At 48.9% G+C, this 16972-nt stretch overlaps 1 long non-coding RNA gene across 1 annotated transcript in view; it reads left to right on the top strand.

Moving 5' to 3' along the window:
* Positions 1-1159: 1159 nt before the first annotated feature.
* Positions 1160-16972, top strand: part of LOC132598079 (uncharacterized) — a 36122-nt gene continuing 20309 nt past the window's right edge. The window contains exons 1-2 of the long non-coding RNA XR_009565738.1: positions 1160-1242; positions 11285-11401. This is a non-coding gene — a long non-coding RNA (uncharacterized lncRNA). The remainder of the gene's footprint in view (positions 1243-11284; positions 11402-16972) is intronic.

Raw genomic sequence — 16972 nt, 5'->3', positions numbered from 1 at the left:
TTTGATCAATGCATTGTGGATACGTAAGAGAGTGTCCTTGCTTTTAGGAAATATTCAGGGGTGAAGGAATATCTTGTCTACAATTTATTCTCAAATGATTGAGGAAAAATAATTTACACATATGTGGTATGTGTATGTGTGTGTTGTATGTGTCGAGTGGGAGAGTGATGAAACAGGCAAATGTGGAGAAATAACACCTGAGGAATCTGCGTGAAGGTTGTACAGAAACTCTTTATACTAGTTTTGCAACTTCTAAGTGTGAAATTATTCAAACAATCTGGGAAGGGCCTGGGTGTCACCTTCATTTGATTAGCGCTGTACAGGGCTGTGGGGATGGGGGTTCCTGCCGGGGTGAGGGGGGCGGAGAGATGGACACAGTCTTTGGTTTGGACCAGGACCACTCCTCACTCATGCACTCCCATGGCTGTAATTGCCCCTCTTCTCCTGGAAAGCCTTCAGGTCTCAGCCCAGAAGTCACCTCCTTGGATCCTACCAGGCTCACCACCTCCTAGGCTGCGTGGGGGGCCCCTCGCTTCCGTCAGAGCTGCGGGGCAGGGTCCTCCCCTCTCTGCTCACGCACTGTCTCCCCACCGGCCCACGAACCTCTGCGGGCCGGAGGGGAGTGGCTGTGTCTCATGGGTCTTTGGGTCCCTAGTCCTGGCATGAAGTTTATCACACGCCAGTGCTCAAAAGAGATCCGCTTTTGGTTTCTGATTCCTGAAATACAGCATTTCACAATACACACTAGCTAATTAAGCCCTGCCTAGCCTCTATCTCATTAATACCCACAAAACCTATAAGGTACTGACCCTTTGGAGTCGGGCCCCAACAAGGGTCCTCCTGCCTGGTGTTGTTCAAGCCAATAGAACAAGACCCAGTTCAGCTCATAAGCAGAAGAAAGCTTTCTTCTTTGACCAAAGCCTGGAGAGAGGTACGAGCTCGCTCTAGGGCGCGTGGAGAGGTGCGAGCTCGCTCTAGTGCGCGTGCTCTTCCCGACAGACCGTGGGCGGGGCTGCTGCGTAGGGATCTCCTGGGCGGGGCAGGGGAGGAGGCGGAGTTCTCACGGGGCTCTCGGCTCCAGGTCGCAGTGCGGAGCGCAGTGCCTCTGCACACAGCCCGCAAGCGGAGGTGTCGGCGCCGCCATTTTGTACCAGTAACTCTTCTCTGACGAAGTGTCTGCCTGCAGCGCCCTCTGAGCAAGTGAAGCTAGACAAAGCACAAAGGAAAAAAAAAAGAAAAACGGTTAGACTTGATTTTATTACCCAGATTCTATTTTTATTTCCCGGGAATTGTTAATGGGCTTTGCTGGTGACAAACCCCCCCTGTGTCGTGCGTCCTCCTCCTCACTGTCGAGGGGCGCTGAGGGGCCCTGGCTCGTCTTCTGTGGCTGCTTCCTGCTGGTTTGGGGCATCATGATAGCCCCCGTGGAGGCGCGGAACTGCTCCGCGGCTGCCTTTAGGTACGTTTGGTTGCCCCCAGGCCTCAGCCCTGACTGTTCGCATCCCTGAGCGACCCCCATTTGTCTAACCTTTTGGAGACAAAGGACACCAGACAATTTAAGATCCGTGGCCCAAATATTAGCAAGAGGATAATGGTCACATGTCAAGTTTTTCCTGAAAACACGGGTCTCTCAGTCTTTGGGCCGTGGGCGAGCGTGCCCTGACGTCGAGGCTCTGCTGGGGCTGAATCTCGCTGGTCACACTTTGGTCGTTTTTCAGAAGAGAAGCTTCAGCTCAGAGAGAGGTTCCCCCAGGTAGTCGAGGGGCCGTTGCTCCAGGTCGTCTCTGTGGAGGTTGGGGGGGTCTCTTCCCTCGAGTGTGAGGCACCCATGGAGTGATCTCTGTGACTTCCGGTGTGACGGGTTAGGGTCACCGAGTGGGGTCCATCTGCTTAGGGGCGAGCTGGGCTGGCGGGCCGCCGGTTTTCCAGGGTTTTAGATGCACTTGGTCTCCTGGCCGGATGGGCTGGGGGCCTGGTGGGTGGGTGCGGGCAGCACCTGGTCACCGTATTCCGTGAGAGCGTCCTGGTTTCTTCTACCTGGAGGGCACACTTGGGTGGTTCCATTTCAAGGAGGTTAAGGTGCCCCATCTCTCGGGCTTGGAGAATGGGTCTACCGTACCTGAGTTCAAATGCACTTAACTTTAACTCATCCCTCGGGGCTGATTGCGCAAGGAGCAGGGCAATCAGAAGCAACTTAATCCAATTTTCTTGAGTTTCCTGACGTAGCTTGGCTAAGGCCCATTTCAGGGTCTGATGGGATCTCTCACCGTTCCCCAGTGATTGAATGAAAGGTCCATCCTTTGCCCAGGGCACTCATTATCCCCTGTGTCACTTCAGACACAAATGCTGGACCGTTATCACTTTGTAGGGATCCTAGGAGCCCAAACCTGGGGGTTCTTTCTTTTAATAATGCCTTAACCGCTTCAGCTGCCGTTTCAGCTGTGTCTACTAGCACCGGGAGATGCCTGAAATTGGCCGGTGCCCTCGGCCTGACGGTGCAGTGAATCTGCCTGTCTTCTCCAGGATATGTTCCTCTGGTCTGAATGGGCCTTATCTGGGGGCCTCTTGGGGGTCTTGTGTTGGGGGTGTTACCTATCATGCCAGGAGTTACCACGACCTCAACCAACTAAGCAGTTAAAACGGGCTTTCCTCCTGTAGTGAGTTTCGTGATGAGCCTCCCTGATGGCTTGACAAGCTGCAGTTTGGGGAGAGAAGGATTGCCCGTGTTCTTTAACTAGCCACCCCTAGATCTCTACTGAAGTCCCATTTGGGGGCTGTGTCTGATTCTTCCTTTGTGTAGACGGGGGAATAATTGGATGGATCTGGCTTTCAGGGTGTGAGGAGTGGTCGCCAAGTTACTGGTTCTGGGCCACCCTTTTGGCAGTTCCGTCCACCTTGTTTCCCTTTATTAATTCTGCATCCCCCTGTTGGTGACCCCTGCAGTGAATCACTGCCACGTGATTTTTGGAAGCTGTACTAGTGCTAAGAGCTTCCGTATGCTTAAGCCAGGTTTCACTGTTTATTCTCTGCAGTAAGCATACCTCTTTCCTTACAAATAGCCCCGTGTGTATGTAGGTTGGCATATGCGTACCGGGAATCTGTGTAAACATTTAAGATCACCGAGCTCTAAAGCTCCGGTGAGGGCTATCAGCGCAGTTTGGGGGCAGAATCCCTGGAGGTAAGCTTCTTGCTTCTATGACTTGGGTCTGAGAGGTCACTGCGTGTCCCACCAGCCTTTTTCCCTGCCCATAAAGCTTCTCCCATCTGTGAATCACTCCTCTTTGGGGTTTGGGAGAGGCTCACTTCCTAGGTTGGGGTGGCTGGAATAGGCCGTGTCTATGGTTTCTATACAGTCATGCTCCAGGGGCTCCGTTTCTGTGGGTAGCAGGGTGACAGGATTTAGCGTGTGACAGGTTTTTGTGGTAGCTATTGGGTTGTCTAAAAGCATAGCCTGAATCTGAACTGACCTTCTGGGGGATAGCCATTCTGTTCTCTTAGAACTAACTAAAGCCTGAACTTGGTGTATGGTCCATATAGTGATTGGCTGACCGAACATTAACTTTTTTTTTTTTTCTGATTTTACAGGCATCTCTTTATTTTATTTATTTATTTATTTATTTTTAACATCTTTATTGGGGTATAATTGCTTTACAATGGTGTGTTAGTTTCTGCTTTATAACAAAGTGAATCAGTCATACATAAACATATGTTCCCATATGTCTTCCCTCTTGCAAACATTAACTTTTAACTAAAGCCTCCTTTAGCAGGGTTGTAGTAACTGCTACTGCCCATAGGCAAGGAGGCCACCCCTTAGTGGTTTGATCTGATTGTTCAGAGAAAAAAGCAACCACCTGAGTAAGGGATCCCAGTTTTTGAGCTAACACTCCAAGGGGTTTCCCCTTCTCTCATGAAAGTAAAGGTCAAAAGGTTTAGTTAAATTTGGGAGGGCCAGGGCCTGATGTAATTGCTTTTTCAATTCTTAAAAGGTCCCTTTGCATTCTGAATTCCATTCAAAAGAGTCATCATCCTCTCCTTTCAACTTTTCATATACAGGCCTAGCTATTAGATCGTAGTTAGGGATCCAGATGCGGCAAAACCCAGCCATCCCCAGGAAGCCTGTAAGCTGTCTTCTAGTTGTAGGAGGGGTGAGGCTGCACATGGCTTCTTTTCTTTCCTGGGGTGGCTCCTCTGACCTTCTGTGAGAATGAAGCCTAGGTAGGTCACCCTAGTTTGTGACATTTGAGCCTTTTTTTTGGACACATTATATCCTTTATCGGCTAGGTGGTTCAGGGTGGTTACAGTATTTTTGTTGGAGTGTATCTTTAGGTCTTCAGCTAAAGTTTCCCCAAAGATGGTGGGGGAGTTTTCGAACGCTTGGGGCAGGACCGTCCAGCAGTATTGTTGCTTTTGTTGTGTGTTTGGGTCCTGCCACGCAAACATTTCTCATGACTCTGGGGCTAATGGGTAACAGAAGGCGGCATCTTTTAAATCTAAGACAGAATATCAGGTCCTTGTGGACCGTAGAGTGGCCAGCAGTGCGTAGGGATTAAGGGCTACTGGATGTGTATTCTCAGCGGTTTCACTGACTACCCTGAGGTCCTGTACCATCACATATCCCCCCCGGGGTTTCTTTATGGGGAGATTGAGGGTATTGCAGGCTGATTGGCCTGGCCTAAAAAGGCCCTGGTCATTTAGGCCCTGTATCACAGGGGCGATGCCCAACAAGGCCTCCCAGCAGAGAGGGTACTGTTTTCTACTGGGCCATGTATGTCCAGGTTTTAGATGGACTACTATGGGACTGGCTCCTACAGCTCATCCCACCCGTCCCTCGGCCCAGACCTCAGGATTTACTCCAGGGAGGTTGACTTGCTCTGTCTGGGAAGGTTTGTCCTCAGTCATTAACATTATCACCTTGTGCCCCTTGTCTAAGGGGACAGCAGTCTCCAGTTTGTCTCCCATTAGGTGGATAGTAGCCCCCAATTTATGTGAGATATCGCTTCCTAGCAGGGGGGTATAGGGCATTTGGGGACACATAGGAAGAAATGGATGAGAGTGTATTCATCCATTTTACATTCTAATGGCTCTATGAACACCAGTTCTTGGGCCTTTTCTGATACCCAATAATTTTACAACTCTTGTGACCAAGTTTGCCTGATCTGGTGTTCAGAACCGAGTAAGTGGCACCAGTAAGAGACCTCCCTCTCGTCCACAGGTCCCCACCTTTCCTGGGCGTCTGGTACCATTGGAAGGCCATCCAGAGGCAGGAGACAGACATGCCTGAGTTTTCACTCTCTGATCCCAGTGATGCCACAGTGTGATCCCTTAAGGGGGCACAGTCCAGATGACTCTGGGGCTGTACTCTGTGTGTAGCACACCTGGGTATTGGGTTGCTGGGCAGAGTTGCTCTGTATTCCGCAGAAGGCTACTGCCGTCCTACCCCATCAGTGTCCTCAAGTCAGAGGAGATCATTTCCATGTGAACCTCCCAAAGCCTCTGCCATCCTCCTGCTGGAGTCGGGGCAAGCCCGGAGCCTAGTGGATAGGTGCAGGCAAAAGGCCATGGTTCAGCCCATCTGGGTCACCAAAACTTATTACCAGCCCTTCTGAGTCAGGCCCCAACAAGGGTCCTCCTGCCCCGAGTCACTTGCGTCAATAGAGCGAGACTGAGTTTGGTTCAGGAGCAAAGGAAAGTTTTATTCTTTGATCGAAGAATGGAGAGGTGTGAGCTCGGGATCTAGAGCACACGCTGTCCCCAAAAGGCCACCTGTGGGGTTGCTTTATAGGGTCCCCCCCAGCAGAGAGGGAGCGGAGTTCTTACTGGTTGGGCGCAGTTGTGCTGCTCACGGCTTCAGATCCAGGTGCCAGGCATAGCGTCTCTGCACATGGCCTGACATCACCATCTTGAATTGCAGTGTCGTGTGCAGAAGTGTCAGGTGCGGCCTTGTCGCACTAGGAGCTCTGGTCTGAGGAACTGGGTGCAAGATCTCTGCATGCAACACCCTATGAGCGAGTGAAACTAGACTAAGGGCAAAGGAAAATTTTTAAAAAGGTTAGACTTTTTCATTACCCAGATTCCATTTATATTCCCCAGGAATTGTTCACAGGTTTTGCTGGTGACAGTAGGCCTGATTACTCCCATTTGATGGATGAAAAAATAATGCTTAGAAAAATGAAGTGATTTGCTTTAAAAAGAAACATTTATTGAATAAATGAGTAAGCAAATAAGGTAGAAGGTCAGGTCAGGGTGTTCTGTGATCCCAGAGGGGCCAAAGGTGTGTGTATTAGGGGTGGGTGGGTGACGGACTCCAGTTCAACTGAAGGAAGCACATTCCCCTGGTCAGGACTCTCCAACAATAGAACAAGCTGCCTTGGTAGTGAGTGAGGTCTCCATCCCTGGAGGTATGCAAGCAGAGGGATCCACTTGATAGAGATGACAGGAAGATGAGAGTTGGCTGCCCACCTGGGAGGGGCTGATTCTACGATTCTCCTGGTAGAGATGACTTCTGAAATGGTCCAGTAGGAAAAGGGACTTGGGACACCAGATGCCTGAAGATAAGCATGTACTCTCTTTCCTCATCCGCTACCCCCACTCCAAGAATAACACTCCCCCAAGGGCTTGTTGCCAAGTCCTGGCCCATTAAAACATTAATTTGAAAAATTGGCCCTTGCACTCAGAATATTTTCAAGCTGAAGCTTTTTAACAAAACGATGGCCTCATTAGACTTCGTTTGAAGCAAGGGAGCCAACTCCCAGTGAGACTAATAGGGTCACATGGGGTCCACAGCTGGTCCCATCTGGGGCTTGAGAGCCAACTGGGACATTCAAAATTGCATCTTCTGAGCCTCAGGCAGGATTGGGCTCTCAGCCTCCACCCAACCCAGCTCTCCCACCCCAGACCCCCACCAGCCCTTGATCTGGGAGTTCCCCCCTCCAAATATAGCTCAGCTCAGACCTCTCCTCTCCCCATCTCACGATTCACCTGGTGGCTGCAATGGCTACCTCACTGGTCTCTGGCTTCCACTCTTGACTGTCTAACCCACTGTCCACACATAGCTCTTTCTAAAGCTTACACAACTCATGAGACTCACCTGCTGCAAACCCTCCAACAGCCTCCTGCTGTGCTGAGAATTAAGTTCAAGCTCCTGGCTGTACCCCGCAAGGCCCTGTCTCACCTGGTCTCCCACCTTGAGCCACATCCAGCTGCTCCTGGCCCTCTGCACACTCATGGCCTTGCATGTGCCTGTCCTTTGCCAGGTACGTCCTGTGCCTCTCACTGTGCTCTGCTTTGTAAACTCCTGCTTATACTTCAAGAGCCCTCTGGGGCATCCTCTTCCCCCAGAACCCTTTTCTGAGCCAGACCCCTTGCATGCATGCCCTGGGGGCCTCCAGACCTGCCTGTCTGTGCACAAATGCACTGTATTGATATGTCCCCTCCCATTCTCATTCCCCAGATACACTGTTAGTCCCACGAGGACAGGAACTGTTCCGCTCCTGTGTCCTCAGCACCAAGCACATGCCTGTCAGGTTGTAAAGTTCAGTAACCATGTGGTGATTGAAATGGGGGGATGGATGAACCAGTGAGAATACAGGAAGACAGATTAATCAGCAAATATAAACACAAATGAATGATTAAATAGATGAATACATAAATGTCAGTAAATAAGTGACAACATTCCCCCAAATCGTTTAAAGCAATGGTTCTCAACCCTGGCTACATGTTGGAATCACCTGAGGAGCTTTTAAAATATCTTGGCAGGCCCCATCTTGGGTCAATTAACTCAGAATCTCTAGTGGGGAGGCTGAGGCTTCCGACTTTTTAAAGCCCCTGGTGATTCTAACATGCAGCCAGGGCTGAGTGGTTGTCAGAGTGCAGTCCCTGGACCAGCAGCATCCGCTTTGCCTGGGAAATCAGTGTTCCTCCAACATGAGCATGGTCATCACCTGATTCTGGAAGCCTGGGATGGGTCCCAGATGCTGCTGGTGCTACTGGCTGGGGTGCCCTTGGAGGTCCAGGGTTCTAGAAGCCCTTTCTCTCCAGTCCTTTATAGAGAAAGGATGGGAGGGGTTGACAAGTACTGTGTGCAGGCCTGGGGCAGGAAGCTATGTAAGGGTAGGACAGGGGTTGCTCTATCAATCTTTCTCCTTTTTCTTTACTTTCCCATTTTCATGATGAGGAAGCTGAGGCCTGGGGAGGATTAGTAATTTGCCCAAAGCCTAGAATCAAATCTTTTTAAAAATTGATTTAATGGCATATTTATTGAGCACTTGCTATGTGCCAAGCATGGTTCTGAACTGGGGGGCAGGCCTCTTCACTCAGACCTGGCCTCTTCCAGGTTGACACAGCACCCCAAGGTTGGAGCTGTGGATAAAGAATGTCACCTTCCATTTTAGTAAACAAAGGGTGTTGTGGCCATCAAGCCTTCAGCCACTGCAGCCACGCCAATGGTGCACATGGGATTCAGAATGAAGAAAGGATACTGGGCCTATCTAGTTAAGGTTCATATCAAAGGAATAATTTCACCAGGCCCAGACTCTTGCATCTTCCCATAGATAGAAAAGCGCTAAATTCATTAACCTGAGATGTCTGGGTTTTCTTTAATTAGCAGTCATCTTTTGATGTTTAACTACCTGGGTTGTTTTTTTTTTTAAACTACTGTATATCCTGACTTCTCACTTAACTCTTCAGAACAGTCCCCGAGAGCTATCTGAGAGGCTATCTCAGGCTTAAGTCCTCAGTAATGCCCCAAATGAAACAGAATCCTCAACTTATAGGTTGTGCTTTTTTTTTTTTCCAGTCAACAGAACCTAGGGATGGGAGGTCCCTGATGGCAGCTCAGCTCCAACTCAGCTAGACCAGTATTCCTGCTTCTCCCCTACCCTGATGGAAGAAGCAGATCTGTCTCCTGCTTCCAGGGCCCCCAAGGCCTGCCAAGACCCAAGGGGGTCACAACTAGGAGTAAATGAGGCAAGGCGGCCAAGTGGAGGCGCCCAGCTCTCAGCCGTATGGGACGCTCCCTTCCTTGGGGGATGCTTAGCTCCCACGCAGCCCATTTTTCTGTCTGCAAAGGTGGTGTCTGGAGACAGTGAACCAACAGCCATTTCCCCCCTTCTTCCTCAGTACCAAACCCTGATCCTATTCCCCAACTCCAGAGGGTAAATCTTGATTGGTCTATGTCAATCATGTGATTTCTGTTCTCCTGGACAGTGATTGGTAGAGTCATAGGCATGGGAGCAGTTATGGCCAATGAGATGTGAGGAGCCAGATGGTGAGAGAGGTAGGGGAATTTTTTGGTTCTTGAAAATATGTAGATGCTGGGGAAAAAAAAAAAAGGGATGAATGGATGGAAGATGGATGGATTGATGGAGATATGATAAAACAAGTATAATAAAATGTTAATGATAGAACTAGGTGGTGGTATATGGGTGCTCACTATACTATTCTTTCAGCTTTTCTGTATGTTTGAAATTTTTCACAGCAAAATGTTTTAAAAAATGAAGCCTGAGTATCAACTAAAGCTGAATATATGCATACTCTATGACCCAACCATTTTTATCCTAGGTAGAACAGAAATGCATGCTCATGTTCACTCAAAGGTGTGTATAAGAATGTTCATAGAAGCACTGTTTGTAACAGCCCAAGACTGAAATGATCAAGTGTTCAGTCACAAGTCGCATTTTCAGACTCCCATCCTCTCTCTCGCCATCCGCTTCCCCCACCTCCTGAGGCTCTTCTAACCTTCGGCCTTTGCACATGCTGTTTGCTCTGCTTGCAGCCCCCTCCTCCTTATGTCCAGCTGGCTGACTCCAGCTTCTCTTTCAAGTCTTGGCTTTGGTGCCCTTCCTCCAGGCAGACTTCCTGGACTGTCTGCACCTCTTTTTGGAATATGAGGCCCATAAAGCAAGAAGAGAGGCCGTAAACCCTCACATGTGCCCAGCCCTCTGAGAGGGAAACCCTCATTGATTTCTTCCAACAACCCTCCAAGATGGACAAGGCAGGCATTCTCAGCCCCACTTGACAGATTGCGAAACTGAGGACCAGAGAGGACATGAGACCTACACAAAATCACACAGTGTTCTTTCCTTTAGCAGACAGGCCCTGAATTATGCCTGTGAAATTTGGCAGCAACAGCAACAAAGATAATGATACTTGCTGAGGTTTATTTGACATTTATCAAGAAGAACTCTAGCAGGTTTATATGTATTAACTCATTTTATCTTCACAACAACCCTATGAAATAGACATTTTTTTTTTTTTTTTAGACATTATTATTATCCCCAGTTTACACTTAAGGGACCAGAAGCGCAGAGAGATGAGACACTTGCTCTGTTAGCTACCAAACACTCAACACCAAATACCAAGATACTCATCTTTTCACCTAGTAACTAAAAAAGCTTCTATAGGGAATCTTCCTCATCCATTAAATCTGCAAAATTAAAACAAAAACATAAATGGCAGTATCAGCAAGGGTGCAGGGAAATGAACACATTTATAGATGTAGGACAGATACCTAAATTGATTTTTTTAAAACTTTCTGAACATAATTTGGCAATAGAGTAAGAATTCTCTTTTCTTTTTTTTTTGGTGGTACGCAGGCCTCTCACCGCTGTGGCCTCTCCTGTTGCGGAGCACAGGCTCCGGACACACAGGCCCAGAGGGCATGGCTCATGGGCCCAGCCGCTCCATGGCATGTGGGATCTTCCCGGACCAGGGCACGAACCCGTGTCCCCTGCATCGGCAGGCAGACTCCCAACCACTGTGCCACCAGGGAAGCCCCTCTCATTCTTTTTGACTCAGCAATTCCACTTCTAGGAATCTCTTAGAAAATACTCAGCAATGCTGGGCAAAATTTGTATTAAAAGTTTTTCATTACAGTATTATATATAACAACAACAGAAGAAAGGAATTCACCCATTAGTTCAGCAATAGGGTTTGTGGGATAAATGATGGCACTCCCAGCCCACGAAACATGACCCAGCCATTAGAAGTGATGTGGTAAAAGAAAAGTCAGTGTCATTTTTCTGAAAGTGTCGAAAATTCAATGATGAGTAAAATAAGTAGGATACAAAATTATACATACATAGTGTCATTCACATTGTATTCAGTTGGGTTGGGTTGGGTTGTATTGTATTGTATTGTATGCCTGGAAGGAAATCTCCCCAAAGGTTAACACTGTATGCAGCAATACTGGCTAAATTTACTGAGCAGGGCAAGGCAGGATATGCATTGATCTCATTCCCCTTCATAACAACCCCTGAGATGGCCTTTTATGATTCCCATTCCACAGGTGGGACCATTGAGGCACAAGAAATTAAGTTTCTCATCAAGGCCAAGATTGTCTGACTCCAGAGCCCACATTTTCTACACTCTTCTCTATACACAGTCTCTTGGTGTGCCTTTATGGGTAAGTGGTTAAAACTTTTTGTATGCTTTTAAAACTTATTTTCTAAGCTGTTTACGATGAGCATCTATCACTTATATAATCAAGAGGGGGAAGGCAATAAAATGATTTGTTTAGGCAAAGTGTCCAGAAGTTCTGGAAGGCTGTACATACCCAGGTGTTTGCAACAATTATCTCCAGCTGGTGGGAGGACTAGAGCATTCTGGTCTCTTTATCTTGCTCTGTTTTGTCATTTTTTTCTGTAGAAAGTGAGCACAGGCATTATTTAGAGTTGGGATATGTTTGGTGTCTGGGGCTTCCACAGGGTCTGCAGCAGCTGGAGGGGGCCTGCTCTGAGGGGGGGCGGGTTTGGCGTCTCCAGACCCCTGCTCGCCTTCTGCCCCCCGGCCCCTGGTCGCTTCTCCCTGCAGGAAAAATGCCAACACCAGCTTGTGTCTCTCCTCCTTCCCTCCCAAGAGGGCTGTGTCCTTGCTCATGTGTAACTTTCAATTAACCAGGCACCAGGCTCCGGCTCGGAGGCTGAGCCAATGTGCCAAGGAGGAAAAGAAAAACCATACCAACAACTCTGGAGAGGACATTTCCTTTTAACTAAAGTGAGAATCAGGGTGGCTCTGAAACCCCTGTGTGCTGAACGGTGAGGGAGGGCAGGGCAGGCTGGGGTGGAGGTCGGAGGGAGCTGGGCTGTGGGGAGGGAGCCACCTCCTATCCCTGCAGCTCCCTCCTGAGGCCCCTGCAGGACTGGGGTCTTCTAATTGCAGTGAGGAAGGGTGGCTGATCTCAGAACCCAGGACCCCCCGAGAGGGCCCCTCCCCGCAGATGAGATTACTGTGACTACTAGCTGTTAGTAGTGTAGGGGAGGCGGGAGAATGTGGTGTGGGCCACAGGGGCGAACAGGGGCTCTGTGTCTCCAGACCTCCTTGCTCCTTCTCCTGCTCTCCTTGCCCCCCTTGCTGGCCGGCCTGGCTTCTCGGGTTGGGTTGTCTACTCAGACAAAATGAAGGGGAGGAAGGACCCTCCCTGCCCATGTTTGTCCCTTCTCTTGAGCCATCTCCCCAGAGGCCTGGCAGCAGGGCTGAGGTTCAGGTGATGGTGGGTGATGCTGGTGCTGGTGGTGGAGACGGGTGCAGTCATTGTGGCCAGCAGTTATTGAACATGGTTGTCCCTCAGGGTGCACCAGTGAGAGAACGGCCTGAAGAGCTCAGCCTCTGCTCTCCCTAGCTGTATGACCGAGGGCAAAGTGATCCACCTCTCTGGGCCTCTGTTTCCTCATCTGTAAAATAGGGTTAATAGTGAGTCCTGTCTCATAAGGCTGTTGTGAGAATTAAATTAATAAATATGTGTGAACTGTAAGAACAGTGCCTGGTACATGACCTGCACTCAATAAATGTTAACTGTTACTAAAACATTTATACAAGCTAATTCATTGGTCCATCCCGATATCTCACCTGGTAGTCACTTTCATTATCCCGTTTGGCAAATGAAAACACAGAGGCACAGGGAGGCTAGGGAGCCTGCCCAAGGTCACACAGCTCTTCTGGTAAGGAGAGGAGCAGGATTCAGGGCCAGGCCCCAGGGCTCCTGGCCTGCACGCTGGGTCCTCAGTTTATTCTGCTTCTCAGTGTGGACGTGTGGATGTGGAAATTAGGCATGCATTGTACTTTGTAGCAGTTTTTTTAAGATGACAGATATTAAGGGAGTGGCTATAAGAGTTGAAAGGGCGGAGGCTCAGGGGTCAGGCACGTGTGTTCAAGCCTCCATGGGGCTGCTTTCTCAGTGTGTGCCTTTGGGCAAGTCACTCAGCCTCTCTGTGCCTCCATTTCCTTGTCTGTGAAATGGGATCCCTGCCCCTTCTCAAGGAGGCAATAGAGTAAGAGGCATTGCAGGAACAGCCCCTGTGCAGGGTTGTGACATGGGGTGGGGAGGGTATGGCCACCAGAAGAAGGGCCTGTCCCCTGTAGATCCTGGACCCCTGCCCCTGGAAGGGGATCCTCCTCCCTCCTCCACTCTCTGCCCCTCTCCCTCCTCCACTCTCTGCCCCTCTCAGTGGTTCTGAGTCCGCAGAACAGCCAGAGGCAAAACCCTGGACCCCGTAACCACCACTTCCTGCAAAGTGATGAAGCATCAGGCTCCCATCACTTGAGATCTCAGCAGGGGCCCAGTCAGCTGGGCTCAGAGGAGGGAATGGGGGCCTGCTGAGGGCAGCTGGGGCTGGGAGGCAGCGAGTGAGAACCCCACAACACTGGCTACTGCAGTCCGGTCACTTCCACAGACAACTAGGCAGCCCAGGACCCCCTCGTCTGGCTCTTACCCACCTTCCTCGAGTCCCGCTCCCTCCAACCCAGCCTCCAGCTGCAGCAGAGGGATCTGTCTAGGATGCAGATCTGATTTAATATTGTCACTCTCTTGCCTAAAACCTTCCAAGGCTCCCCATCTCCCTCCATCCCTCCCTATGAAGCCCAGACTCTTTGCCATGACCCGGGGAGCCCACATCCACCTGGTCTGGGGCTGGGGTCCCTCTTCCGTCCTTTCTGGTCACTGCCCTCCCTCACGTCCACTGTTAACTAACTCCGAGCTCCCTGAACATTCCTTTGCCGTGCTGTCTCACCTCCACACTCGACTGTGCAGTTCCCTCTGCAGGAAGCTCCTTTCCTGCTCCTCCTCCACCCCACCCCTCCTGAAAACTGCTGCACTTGGGGAAGCCCTCCCTAACACTCCCCTAACTCCAAGCTGAGTTAGCTGCTCCTGCTAAGGGTTTCCACATCTTCTCAGCTTCCCTCCTTGAGCATTTATCGTACTCTGTTGTAATTGCTTAAAAATATGTCTCATCCATTGGGCTTAGGGAACTCCTTGAGGTTAGGGACTAATTGGGGCTGCTTGTCATTAAAATAAGGGTGCCTGGAACTGAGAAGGTACTTAAGGTCTGATGGATGGGTGAATGAGTGGATGGATGGATGGATGGATGAATGGGCGGTTGGTGGATGATTGGGTAGATGGGTTGCTGAGTGGATGAATGGGTGGATGGATGGATTGATGCGTGGATGGATGGATGGATAGATGGGTAGGTGGATGAACAGACAAGTAGCTGAGTGGCAAGAGAGGATGATATATTGGTGGATGAATAATAAGAGTATAGATAGATTAATCATAAATTGTGGATGAGTAGGTGAGAGGGTGGATACATGAATGATTGGAAGGCTGGTGGACACATAGACAGATGAATGCTGGTCCTTCCTCAATTATTAGAGGGAGTAAAGCTCTAGTCTTGGATTTCAAGGTTTGGAAGGCCACTGCACCTGCCCACCAGCCTTATCTTTGATAGTCACAATAACAGTAACATATTCCTAAATCAGACTTCTTTTTTTTAAAATTGAGGTGAAATTACCAAAAAATCAACCATTTTATAGAGAACAATTCAGTGATGTTCAGTCCATTCACAACGTTATACAACCACCTCTATCTTGTTCCAAAACATTTCGTCACTCCAAAATAAAACCCCACTAAACAGTTTCTCCTCATCCTCCCCTCCCCCAGGCCCTGGTAAGCACTAACCTACTTTCTGTCTCTATGGATGTACCGTCTCTGGACATTTCATATAAATGGAATCATACCATATGTGAGTTTTTGTGTCTGGTTCTTAAATCAGACTTCTTGTGGGCAATAAACACTAGTTTCTGAGATTAGCAAGGAATCTGTAAAATGGGGATATGACCACTCCTGCCTGGTCACTCTTGCTTGGAAAGAAAAAGAGCTTGCAGAAGCAGCTGGGGCTGAGAAGCAGGCAGGAGAGTCTCCGGAGCCACAGGCTATAAAGTGGTTTAGAGAACTGCTGACCTCCCAGGGTGGCCAAACACCGGGCTCAGGGGCTGGCGGGCAGTGAGAACTTAGTAAGTAGGGAACAGGGTGACCTTTAGTGTGAACGGCAGGAAGAGGAATAAAGATTCCCCTCACCTCCTGGCTCTGCGATGGTCACAGAGAGAAACTTTCTCTCCTCCACATCAGTAAACACAAATAAATGCCAATAAACAAGTAACACTTGCTGTGTTTTCACTTTTCCTGACCACCCTGCAGAGGGTCTTATCAGGAGACCTATTTTACAGATGCTGAAGTGGAGACTCAAAGAGGTGAAGAGACTCACCCAACACCACACAGCAGAAAAGTGGCTGAGCTGGGCTTGAGCCCACATGTGTCCCGTGCCAGCCCGTGCACTTTCCCCTATAAATGCTGCCCCTTTCTCTCTTCTCCTCTGCCTGCTCCTTGTTGGGGCCTTGCCACCCATCTGCACTGGATTCAAACCCTGAAGGACATAGGCCCCTGTATCCCACCCCCTGGAATCTTCTTCTTAACCACTTCCTGCTGCCCCTGGAGCCCCAGACAGGCCCCCTCTTCTGCCAGCATCTCTGCTCCCCTAAAGGCAGCAGCCGAAGGCCTCTTCATGGCGAGAGGCTGCCACATGGTGTCCGTGCTGAGTATAGCAGCCACAGAGGAAAAGAGACAGGAGTCTGAGAATTAATTCCCTGCCCAGGCTGCAGCACCTCACAGCTCCTGTGACGGGCCCTGTTCCAGGTGGTTTACCTGCATTGATCTCATCCAACCCTTACTGTAACACTACAAGAACCACTTCCTGTGTATGTAGTAGGGACTCAGAAATACATGTGACAGAAAGATAAAACGGTGATTCCTCTTGTATGAGGTCCCTAGAGTATCCAAAATCATAGAGACAGAAAGTAAAATGGTGGTTTCCAGGGCCTGGGGGTGGGGGATGGGGAGTTGGTGTTTAATGGGGACAGAATTTCAGTTTGGGAAGATGAGAAAGTTCTGGAGATGGATGGTGGGTGGTGATGGTTGCACAGCAGTGTGAATGTACCTGCACACTTAAAAAATTAAAGAATAAAAACCATATGATCATCTCAGATGCACAAAAAGCTTTTGACAAAACTCAACACCGACTCTCCAGAAAGTAGGCATAGAGGGAACCTACCTCAACATGATAAAGGCCGTATATGACAACCCCACAGCAAGCATCACTCTCAATGGTGAAAAACTGAAAGCATTTCCTCTAAGGTCAGGAACAAGACAAGGATGTCCACTCTCTCCACTCTTATTCAACATAGTTTTAGAAGTCCTAGCCACGGCAATCAGAAGAAAAATAAAAGGAATCCAAATTGGAAAAGAAGAAGTAAAACTATCATGTCATTTGCAGATGACATGATACTGTACATAGAAAATCCTAAAGATGCCTCCAGAAAACTACTAGAGCTAATCAGTGAATATGGTTAAGTGGCAGGATATGAAATGAATGCACAGAAATCTCTTGCGTTCCTATACATTAACAACAAAAGATCAGAAAGAGAAATTAAGAAAACAATCACATTTGCCATCACAACAAAAAGAATAAAATACCTAGGAATAAACCTACCTAAGGAGGCAAAAGAACTGTACTCAGAAAACTATAAAACACTGATGAAAGAAGTCAAAGATGATGCAAACAGATGGAGAGATATACCATGTTCTTGGATTAGAAGAATCAATATTGTCAAAATGACCATACTACCCAAAGCAATCTACAGATTGAGT

Source organism: Globicephala melas, chromosome 11, assembly GCF_963455315.2.
Source record: "Globicephala melas chromosome 11, mGloMel1.2, whole genome shotgun sequence".
Taxonomy (NCBI): Eukaryota; Metazoa; Chordata; class Mammalia; order Artiodactyla; family Delphinidae; genus Globicephala; species Globicephala melas.
The sequence above is the reverse complement of the archived record's forward strand: the minus strand, read 5'-3'. Positions and strand labels throughout refer to the sequence as shown.